At 41.1% G+C, this 12,210-nt stretch overlaps 1 protein-coding gene across 2 annotated transcripts in view; it reads right to left on the bottom strand.

Annotated features, from left to right (window-relative positions):
- Positions 1-12,210, bottom strand: part of HOMER3 (homer scaffold protein 3) — a 224,654-nt gene that overhangs the window by 34,258 nt on the left and 178,186 nt on the right. The gene's annotated exons all lie outside the window — the stretch shown is intronic.

The following is a 12,210-nucleotide window of genomic DNA, read 5'->3' as shown; positions in this document are numbered from 1 at the left end:
AGGCAATTTCATTTATAGAATTAAAAGCCTGGCATTAATGGCTTCCACACAGCGACACATGCCGACCACTAAGCAGCGAGTTTCAGATCCATAAGTCCTTAAAGGACACCTGAAGTCAAAGGGATATGAGCGCAGCAGCATATAAGTACTTATTTATTGGGCTATCAATGGTACTGCATCGTTACAACGGCGGAAAAAAGACATTTTATATTATTTTTATTATATTAATTCATTTATGTTTATCTTTTATTCTTTATCTTTAAGTTTTATGATACTTGGAGAGTGTTCTCTAAAATGTATCTAAACTGCTGCCTTAACCAACGCCATGAGCTGGCATGTCTGATAAATGGGACTACAGGGCAACAGGCCAGGGCATCATTGGTGGTGATTACAAACTTTCATGCCCACATCGCACTTTATAAAACATATTTGCAGTCCCTACTACCTAATGAATACAAAACTACCGCAATCACAGAAGAGAAGGAACTTTATCCCCACAGTCTGGTACACTGTAATTTTCATCTGAAAAGTGCAAACCACAGATCAACAACACAACTTATTTTATGATTTTATGTACTCATGCTTGTTAACATAACTCATTTCAAAGAGAACCATTCTAAAAAGAATTAAACAGTGGCTGTTGCCAGCAATGCTTTGGATTTCTGGTCACAGAAATAGAACAATGGGATTGATTCACAACATGTAACCACATTATTTTGCCTTACTTATTTTTCACCTCAACTATAAAATTTATTTTAAAGAAAACCTAAACTGAGAGGAATATGGATGTTTCCTTTTAAACAATACCCATTGCCTGGCAGTCCTGCTTATCTCTTTGGCTGCAGTAGTAGCTGAATCACACACCTGAAACAAGCATGCAGCTAATCCAGTCTGACTTCAGTCAGAGTACCTGATCTGCATGCTTGTTCAGGGGCTGTGGCTGAAAGTATTAGACACACAGGATCAGCAGGAGAGGCAGGCAACTGGTATTATTTTAAAAGCAAAAATCCATATCCTTACTCAGAGGAGTTTCTAAAGACGCTCTACGCCTACTGATCTAAACTATACCTGTCATAGACACCCATTAGGCCCTTGGCAATAAACAAAGATGCTATCCTGCACTGCTTTTACGAATCTTCCTTCAAATTGGATTCGTCTTGAGGAAAGGGGGGGGGGGGGGGGGGTCCGGAGAAACCTAGAAAGGGAGGGCTTCAGGGGTGGGGTTTAGTTTCAGCGTATCTATAAAAAAAAAAAATGTTAAAGAAAATAACCTCTCTGTCCTACCATCTTGAAGATGAAAAGACATGGAGATACTGAGGACTTGTTTATGCAGACTATCTTTAAATGTTTTAAGACGTACTACCTAACCATGTGCCTCCCTCAACATGACCTCCATGTTTTTGATGTTACAGACTCGCAACACACTATGGGACAGGCTACCTCAGTCACATGCCAATTGTTTTATATTAGATGTTATATGATGTTAATATATCATTGGCTATGCAATATCTTACAATTTGTGTTTCATGATATTTTCTCTGACTCAATAAATATATTTAAAAAAAAAATCCATATCCTTCTCAGTTTAGGTTCCCTTTAAGCACGTTTAAAGCAAATAAATAAATATATTACTCAAGTTGGTTCTGATTAACTTAAAATCACTATTTAGGGCTAGTTCACACCAAGAGCGCTTCTGAGCATTTTTAAAAGGGCTAGAGTTTTGAAAAACGATTGGCTAATAATGTCCTTCTATTGGCCTGTTCACACCAAAGCGATGGGATTTTTTTCCAAATGCAAATGTGGGTCCTGCAGCATTTTGGAGGTGATTAAAGTGTTGTACAGTATAGGCAATTAAGGCAGGTTCACACTGCAAGAGCTTTTTCCAAGCACTTGTGATTTGAAAATCTCTTGATAATGTATTGCTATAGCTGTGATCCCACTTGAGTGATGTGATTTTATAACAAACACCCATAGCATTGCATTAGCAAGAGCTTTTTCAGATCACTAGTACTAAAAAAAACTCTTACAGCATGAACCAGACTTTTCTCGCCTTATTTGTAACACTTTATGTTTGCTTGTTGACAAGGTTTTTTTATATAGTATTTGACATATTCCCAACAAGCAAATTCAAATGCCATCTAATTTTTGAAAATACCATCTTTATAGATATGTCCTACAGTATTGTACTGCTATATAAAATGGCTTGTAAGCAATAAAGGAGATGGACAAGCTGCACCAACCTGTGTAATATCTGCTTGTTCACCACTATTGCTTTTTCACAGTAGCTCTGTTCCTTGACATGCAAAACAGCATTCAGCTGATCGAATTTAGCCACCTAGCCCACCCGCCTGCCTGAGACTCTCGATCCCCTACTTGTAACCATTGAATCAGATGAAATAAAAGCAGATATTACATAGGTTGGTGCAGCTTCTCCATCATCTTTATCAATTTCAAATTGCTGTCTTCAAACTCCACAGTTTGCACAGCTTGGCACTGCAATCTCCTCAGAGGTTCACTGATACAGGATCGAAGCCCCAGTCTCTGCACACTTGATACCAGATATCCACAGTTAAACGAGTCAGAAGGTGCTGATCCCTTCCTCTTCTCTTTCCACACATAAAATAGTTTGTATATGCCACTGTATATACACTGAAATAATGAGAGATATCTTAGCTCCATAGTTCCCGACATATTGCATGACACATCACAAAAAGACCTTTGAATTTTCATGACACATCACAATATATATATATATATATATATATATATATATATATATATATATATATATATATATATATATATATATATATATATATATATATATATATATATATACATATATACCTCAGGGACATGTGGTGGTGTGTGTGTTTGGGGGGCCGTCGACTTGACAGCCAAGTAAGGAGCCCTGGGCAGTTTCCCAGTTAGCCTCTGGCCCTGAACAATTGGTCCATAATAATATCAGCTAAAACTAGTATTTAGCAGTATCTGAAGACTTGTGTACAACAAGTAAACCTGAAGAGATCCCCTTTGCAACTGACTGTTTCCCTAATTCCATGTTCTTACGGAAACAATCCCTTTATCTTATCCACGGCCGAAAAGTGACTTCCTAGTGTGTCTTGCTGGTGTTTAAGTTTTTCTGTTGTAAAATATGCCAGACAAGTATGTTAATTTCAAGCACCAGGTACGGTCTCTGATCTCAATCTCAAAAGATAGCTTTTCATTTCAAAATCACTCCTACAGTTCATTTTCTGAGTTCCAAAATGATTTAAAAGTTGGCTAAATGAGAACCCTCTTACATTGTAGTGCATCACAGCAGTGGTATGTGAATATTCTTTTGCTTCATAGAAGCCTTTCAAGAATGTTGGGTTTTTTAGGGGGTTATCTCTGATGTTATACATCTTGACCTGTTCAGCACACACCATTGTTTCTGACTCAAGGGTCTCATGGTGCAGAATGCAATGAATAATAACAAAGTTGGATTATCCTTCTACACAAAAGTGTAACCAAGCAGCTTGGGGCGACCCAAACCACTAGGAATTCACCACTTGGTGAAATTTGCCTTCTTAAAACAGAAGGAAACTTGCAATAATTCAGCTATAAGTGAACATTTGTGGTTACCGACAATGCACCACTACTGAATATGCAAATTATCTCGTTCCTCCCCTGTAAGCCAGACAAGCATCCAGAACCGCTGGTGTATAGCAAACCTATAGCTTTAAATATTACATAGCCACACCAACCCCACATGTAGACAGGCTGTTTTGGGCTTGGGATTCGAACCTGCAAAACTTTCTTCCTAGTCTGTACCCTTAGCACTGTGCTACATCAGTTGCAGGAACATGTCAGAAAAAAACAATTAAGTACTGGTGTCTGTAGTAGCAAGTGTCCGTGGAACGTCTCTGCCCTCCTCCTTTGTGCTCCTTATTGGCCGGACTGGGGAAATATCTAGCAGAGGCTGCCTCGGATTCCTCTCTGTTGCCATGGATTTGGACGCTAGCAAGAAGGATTCCCGGAAATGTGAGAATGTAGCTGTAGTGAAGCCCCTCTGCTTCTTCTAACGGTGCACCGATCCACAGATAAATGTATCTTAAAACGCTATTTACCGCTTTAATGTATTAACATTAAAACGGTAAATAGCGTTTTATGATACATTTATCGGTGGAACGGTGCGCTATCTTTTCCCCTGCGCCATTTTTCCTGCTCCCTTTTGGCATTATTGTGTGGCTGCTAGTCTTGCATTGTAACACTGAACAGTACCATGAGTGTTAACTTTAAAAGTCCACTTACAGCCACTAACTAAGGTCCCTGTTGGTAGTTGTATAGGCATGCAGGTATAATTGTACAGAAAAGATTTAATTACCTCTTCAGCAGCCTGGATCTATTTATTAGCATCCCCTTGAGACTTGAGATATGCTGGTTACTTATGCCAGCTGTATTTGCTTTGTATGAGAGATAAGCAGGTGGTTTGCCTTTCTTCTCTTAGAGAAAGCTATGGTTTGGTATTTGAACTAGCTGGTTTCCGTTCATTTGTGGTGTTTATATTTTTTTTTTACTAGGCAAAATGTAGTTAAGTGTACCTGAGATCTTAGGATAAAAAGATTTCATGCTTACCCGGTGCTTACTCCAGCCCCATGAGCACCAATGCGTTCCTTGCCATCCTCCCGCATGCCTCCTATCGGCCACAATTAGTCCCAGTAATATGGTTCAGCCGCACCAGTCGTCTCTTCAGCGCATGCGTGGGGGGGCTGCGCATGCGCAGCAGAGCCGACTGGCGTGACTGAGTAGATTACTGGGAGTAATTGCGGCTGAACACAGGCACTCGGAAGGACGATAAGGGACATGCTCTGGAGAAAGCCAGGGGTAAGTATAAAGTCTTTTTATCCTGAGATATCAGTTTTACTTAAAAGAGAACCCAAGATGGATCTTCGGGGGCAGATGGGACACAGAGCCATGTTCTCTGCCTATTGACATGGCTCTGTGTCCCCCAACCACCGCTCTCTGCCCCCCTCCCCACTGCCGCATTATAGCCCCCTGAGTTTAACTCGGAGGTAAACAGAGGGCAGAGGTATTCCCTGTTTAAAACGCCCGCCAGGGGCATTCCTACAGTGTTTCCTGAACTGCCATTGGGCAGCTCTCTCCCCCTGGCCGCACCTCCTGCCGCTCATCTGCCTCCCTGCATGCTATGAGAGACAACACAGTCTCTCAGTGCAGCGTTGTGACCCATGGGTCACGCAAGTGGAAGTGGGCCATTGCGGCCCACGGGAGCAACGGGGAGCGGCGTTTTTTGTGGCTACCTGATCCACTCAGCCCTGCGGATCAGGCAGCCTACTTTTTTTTTATTTTTTGAGCCCACCTCGGGTTCTCTTTAAGTTCTGCAATGACAAAAATACAACAGTGGATTACCCCACAACAGCAACATATCCCATAAGGGACCATTGCTCTCTAAACATAGGTGTTAAGATAATGCCAATTTTATCACTAAGCACCTTTCATGGACTAGGTTATGAGAGGCAGAACGCTCTTACAAAAATGGCCAAATTTTATACAATTTCTGCAGATAATTATAGTTCAAACACTATAACACTTGCATAAAAAAAAAAATTGATTTCCCGAACTCAGCTTTGTTTCACCATTACCAGACTTATCCAAAGCCTTCACTGAAACACTTATTTTGTCTGGTTATTAGTTTGCATCAGTGTTCGTTACATATAGTGCTGTGCAAAAGTTGAAGGCTTAAAACTTTGTTTGTAGCAGTCAAACTCTGTTACCAAGGTGAGGTTTTAGAAGATTGAGCACAGCAACAAGACACAAGGTAGTTATACTGCATCAGCAAGGTCTCTCCCAGATAATGATTTTAAAGCAGATGTGCTGTTCAAGCTCTTTTGAAGAAGCAAAAAGAAACAGGCAACATTGAGGATTGTATATATAGTGGTCAGCCAAGTAAACTTAGTGAAACAATTATGTGTGCCTGCAGACAACAGTGAAACATGGTGGGCGGTCCTTGAATGTTTGGGTCTGAATTTCTGCAAATAGAGTTGGAGATTTGGTCAATATTAGTGTTCTCAATGCTGAGAAATACAGGCAGATACTCATCCATCATGTAATACCATCAGGGAGGCATATGATTGGTCCCAAATGTATTCTGCACCAGGACTACGACCCAAAAACATACAGCCAAAGTCATTAAGAATTATCTTCAGCATGAAGAAGAAGAAGAAGTCCTGGAAGTAATGGTATGGCTGTGGCACCCACAGAGCCGTAATCTCAACAACGTAGAGTGTTTCTGGGATTACACGAAGAGTCAGAATGATGTGAGGAAGCCTACATTCACAAAATGTCTGTGGTTAATTCTTCAAGATGTTTGGAACAACCTACCAGCCGAGTTCCATGTTGCTCAGTATGTGGCCTGAGTGGAAGCTGCATCCTCAGTTTACAGGTTGTGAGTTTCCTTGTTTGCCACATAAAGCACAGTGTCTAACAGAATGCTGACATCATAAAAATAGCTTGGGCGCAGGATACAGCCGGTATGGCTTATCCTGCTTCTGCACAAGTTCCTGGCGACGTTAAATCCTATTCCCCCTTTAGGTCCACGTGGATAGTGGGGAAATGAAATAATTCGGCTCCTAGCAATTGCTGGAGGCCGAATTACAGTGTTTAAATAGTAACTTCAGCTCCATCTTCTGACGGCGCCGAAGTTACTCCCTGTGCACCGCTATAGCCGTAATTCGTATTACGGCCTTTGGTGGCACCGGCTGCGCCCAAATCTCCTGCGCTAGAATAGCAGTGTTCGGTCAAAAAGTTGCCAATTTTCACATTAACTGGAAAGGCTGAGCATGAGGCAAGGATCCTGGTGTCATATAATGATCATAATGATTAACAATGCATATGAAGTCACTTCCCTCATGTGGGAGCACTGTGCTGTCATAACTGTACCTTGCTTTCTTTTTACAAAATAAAAATTGATTTGTTAAAAAAAAACAATGTATATGAAGGAAAAAGAATGATAAAGGAAGAGTAACTTGGTCTGGGGCAGAAGTCCACACGGACCACTGTGGACACCACAAGGCCTGCCTGGGTGAAACAAACTACTATTTAAGGGAGACCTCTGCCACTATGATGTCAGGGACTTGGCTCATACCTTGACAAAGGTGGATTGTTATCACCAGAATGTAGGGTAATGTCTCTCTGGGTCCCTCCTCTATATGTAAGTCATTTGCCTACACATACAATTGTATTCTAATGCTGTACATTTGGTTCTATTGTAACGTGACTGCACACTGCCTGTTGCCTGACTGTAACGTGACTGCACACTGCCTGTTGCCTGACTGTAACGTGACTGCACACTGCCTGTTGCCTGACTGTAACGTGACTGCACACTTCCTGTTGCCTGACTGTAATGTGACTGTACACTGCCTGTTGCCTGACTGTAACGTGACTGCACACTGCCTGTTGCCTGACTGTAACGTGACTGCACACTGCCTGTTGCCTGACTGTAACGTGACTGCACACTGCCTGTGCCATTGTAGATTTTTGTAGCAAATTATAGGAAGCACATTATTGGGTTATTTTTAGCAAGATTCTATATATTTTTTCCACTACTGTTTTTGCCTTCTTACTCTTGATCATCATAGAGCTGGGGCTTTACAAGCAGATGTTGCAGCCACTAATCCAATGATTGCATAACATGTATATATGTTTGTTTTTTTCAAATTGATGGCAGAACTTATTAATCTTTGTATTTTTAGCAAGTAATACGAATTGTGTATAGCCTTCTGCTCATAAATGTATTTATGTTGTTTGATGAATTCATACTATAAATATTCCTCTGAAGAAAGAGAAAAACACTTATGGGTGTGTTTGCAATTTTATTTTATTTTATTATGGTTTCTGATTTGAATAAAGCAACCTCTCTCTGACTCAAAGCTTTTCACTATACAGTGGTGGTAGAATTATGTCATCAGGTTATTCAGATCTATTTAAATGTTTGTGCAAGGCTTACATTTTTTTTTACGTGAACATAATCAAAAAGGCTCAGGAATGTGTCTGGGGTATTATCTGGGAGCGTGAAGTTCCTCTTTGTGCCCAAGGTGACACGTGACATGATAAGATAGACATGTGTATGTACAGTGCACCATACACATAACTAGACTGTGTTCCTTTTCTTCTTTTTTTACCTGAAAGAGTTAATATTTAGGTGACAGTTTCTCTCCAGTCGGGACTTAGTCGGACTATACTATAGTCACTATAGCTTGCCCCTCACTGATAAGGAATCACAGCCATAAATCTCCTGCCTGGCAGAGAACAGCTTCTTAGTGCAGGGGCTAGATAAAAAAGGTTAAAAGCTTAATTATTTTAGCTTGGGAACACTTGAAAGACCATGTGACTGAGCAGAGACAATAAAACATTAAATGTACTTTTTAAGTTCTTAAACATAAAATAAAACAATGGGATATCTTTAAAAAAAGGTCATTTTTAGGAGTAGGATAATAGATACAATTGTTTATCTCATCAGTTTATTTTCACCTCAGGTTTACTTTAAGTCAAGTTACAGACTTCCTTTTGTGTGACTCGACCAGCACAGTTTGATAAACACCATGTCACTCCTCCTGCCCTTGGTCTGCTTGAAAAATAACATTTCTAAGATGTACTGCATCATGGGAGTCTCTTTCTTGTGATATCCTTGAGGCAGTGGAGGTAAGTTTTTTCAAATGCTTAAACATATTCTATTAGAGTACAGGGTTGAGAAATACCAGGAATATGCCAGGATACCTGTTTCCAAACCGGCGGCTGGAGCTCTGCATTAAATCGCAGCTCACACTGCAGCATACCTCTGAATTCCAACTCAAGCTAAGCTTTGATTGTAAAGAATAGATAAAATGCCTGGAGAAAATCAACATTTCAAATCATTCAGATATGGACAAATTGCCAGGCCACGATATAATTTCCTCTTTTGTGGCGGGCTGATTAGAGATTTCTGCTAAAGTTGTTTAAAAGGAATCTAATCTCAGTGCATTGCTTTAGAAGCGTTGCTCAGAACATTTTCTGACCTCTTGTGTTATGGTAAGTGCTGAGCGCGTGGGAGAAAATTCTGCTTGGGCTCATACTGCTACATACACTTGAATGTGTGACTTTGAAGACCAACGATGAGAATGCCACAATGGGCTGCCTGGCTCCAGTGCAGTGCTGTTTTCTTTGCCGAACTCAGTACAAATTAACCTGCTTTTTCCCTTTGTGTGCCGTCAATCTGACTGAAGCATGCCCACCTTGCAAAGGGCAATTATTTTATCCCAGCATCCATTCAAATACTGCAGTAAGGAGTTTGCACATTGAAGAGGTATAAAATTGCTACTTTTTTACTTACGTAAACACATCACAGATGGTGACATCTTTACTGTTGGCAAGGTGCATCACTGTGGGATGTTTGTTATGAAGTGAGCAGAAATAGCACCTTATTTCCCAGAGTGCTCTGGGGCAGAAAACTCTGTGACATCATAGCCTAAGCTAAGCTAAGCAACACTGGGTGGGCAGGTTTACATAGCAATATACAGCAATTTATAGGTATATTAAAGGAAACCAGAGATCACAAAGTATAAAGAATTGATACTTACCCGGGGCTTCCTCACGCCCCATAAACACGAGTGAGTACCTCATGTCCTGCCGTTCAGCCATGATCAGCCCCAGTAACTGGCTCAGTGAAGTCAGTCTGGGTTTACTGCGCATGCACAGAAGACCCAGACAGGGCGTGGCTTAGCAAGTTACCGGGGCTGATCGCGGCTGAACAGCAGACTGCAGGAGGACGGCATGGGACTCACACGTGTTTATGGGGCAGGAGGAAGCCCCGTATCGATTCTTTATACTTTGTGATCTCTAGTACACTTCAAGTGTTTCTGATGCTGAAACCAGGATCATTAATTGTCTGTATGGCTGATATTGCGGTGAAACCCTTCCCACAGTGTGACGAATCTCAGCCAGATCAACATCTGCAAGGAGTTTGTATGTTTTTCCTGTGTCTGCGTGGGTTTCCTCCGAGTTCCTCCCACATCCCAAAAACATACAGATAAGTTAATTGGCTTCCCCTTAAATTGGCCCTAGACTATGATACATACACTACACAATATAGACATAAGACTATGGTAGGAATTAGATTGTGAGCCCCTCGGACAGTTAAAGTGAATGGGAACCGCATTTAAAAAAATGAGACAGATACTTACCCAAGGAGAGGGAAGACTCTGGGTCCTATAGACTATAGAGCCTTCCCGCTCCTCTCGAGTGCTGGCTTGCCCGGTAGCAGTATTTGACTAATTTAGTCAAATACTGCTTTACCCGGCTAAAGAAGGCTTCAGAAGTCTTCAGGGAGCCCGAGTGCTCCTGAAGAAGGGCGGCCCTGTACTGCGCCTGCGCAAGCACGCTCTTTTGCACACTCATGCCTGTGCAGTATGGAGCCGCATGGAGACTTCCAAATACCCTTTCGGTGGGGAATTGAAATGGGGGGGAGCCAGCACAGGATAGAGGGCACCGAGAGAGGAGACGGAAGGCTCTATACGACCCAGAGCCTTCCCTCTCCTTAGGTAAGTATTTGCTTCATTTTTTTTTAAAATACGGTTCCCATTCACAGGCATATAAGAAGAATATGCTTTCTAGGCATGGGAGAATAGAGAGAAGCAGAATCCATGTTATCACTGGTAATAGATTATGTTTCCTGAGGAAGTAGAAAGGGTGTATAAAGAGTTCACGTCCACCTTAAAAAGGGGTTTTGATTCACTGGAGGATTGAAGAATGCTGGGGAACTTAAAGTGAACTTGAAGTGAAAATAAAATGATGATTCTATGAGCAGTACAGATGATGGTAACATGAAAATTAATCTCATATTTTTATTTTCTGTTTAATTGCTTAATTTTCAAGATTGCATCAGACTGTCACAGTTGTTATAAAGAATCCATACTCTGCCTTGTTAAGCTGAAAGAGATGTAATGTCCCTTTGATCTTTCCTGCACTTATAGGACACCTGAAGTGAGAGGGTTATGGAGGCTGCCATATTTCTTTCCTTTTAATCAATGCACATTGCCTGGCTAACCTGCTAATCCACTGCCTCTTAATACTTTTAACCATAGACCCTGAAAAAGCTTGGGTATAACAGGAAGCTTCCTAGGGCACAACCTGCTGGAGTGGGCACCAAAACCCATGGCAATCACACGTGTCTTTCAGGAAAGTTTATACACAGCTGTTGGTTACCGTACATGATGAAAGAGATGGAATGGAACTATGGTGTAAATATGAAACATAAAGTTTTTAAGTTATAAATACAGGCCAGATCAATAATTTGTTTACACTTAAAGTGCTTCCCTCATTAGCATAACAATTGCATTCTGATTAGCATATACGTGGTGCATCAAGTGCTATCAATGCACTATTTAGTTTTGTTTTATTGAATACTAATACACAATAGTGCCGTATATACAGGGCCGGCGCTACCATAGAGGCAAAGGAGGCAGCTGCCCCAGGGCCCCAGAGCTTGTAGGGGCCCCCAGTGGCTACAAGAGGAAAAAAAATTCAAATCGGCCTTATAGTTTTTGAGAAAATCGATTTTAAAGTTTCAAAGGAAAAAAAATACACATTTAAAAATCTGCCGACTTTAATGGTTAATAGCAAATCCACCTTAGATGCTAGAAACCCTAAATTTACAGGATATGTTAAGGAGATCATTAGGAATAAGAGGAAAAAACAATTTTTCAAAAAGACCTTATAGTTTTTGAGAAAATCGATTTTAAAGTTTCGAAGGAAAAAAGTATACTTTTAAATGCGGTAAATGTCACTTTTAGTACCTAATGGTAGTGTAATTTTACATGTATCAAAAGAAAGAGCAATACATTTCCTGACGGGGTTTCCAGGGGTCCATCTGCAGCCGCAGCGCTTTGGCCAGGGATCGCTATACAGCCGCAATATGGCTGTATGAAGATCCCTGGCATTTTTTCCTATTTTCCCAATTTTTTTTATGTTTAGAGTGTGGGAATTAAAAAAAAAAAATTATGTGGGGTCCCCCCTCCTGAAACTTTTTAACCCCTTGTCCCCCATGCAGGCTGGGGTAGCCAGAATGTGGAGCTCCGACCGATTGGGACTTCACACCCTGACTATACCAGCTGCAAAAAAGGTCCCCTAATGCCGATTTTTGTTCCGGGGTATCTGTTGGGGGGGCCCCCCAGGTTT

The sequence above is a fragment of the Hyperolius riggenbachi genome, chromosome 1, assembly GCF_040937935.1.
Source record: "Hyperolius riggenbachi isolate aHypRig1 chromosome 1, aHypRig1.pri, whole genome shotgun sequence".
Lineage (NCBI taxonomy): Eukaryota > Metazoa > Chordata > Amphibia > Anura > Hyperoliidae > Hyperolius > Hyperolius riggenbachi.
The sequence above is the reverse complement of the archived record's forward strand: the minus strand, read 5'-3'. Positions and strand labels throughout refer to the sequence as shown.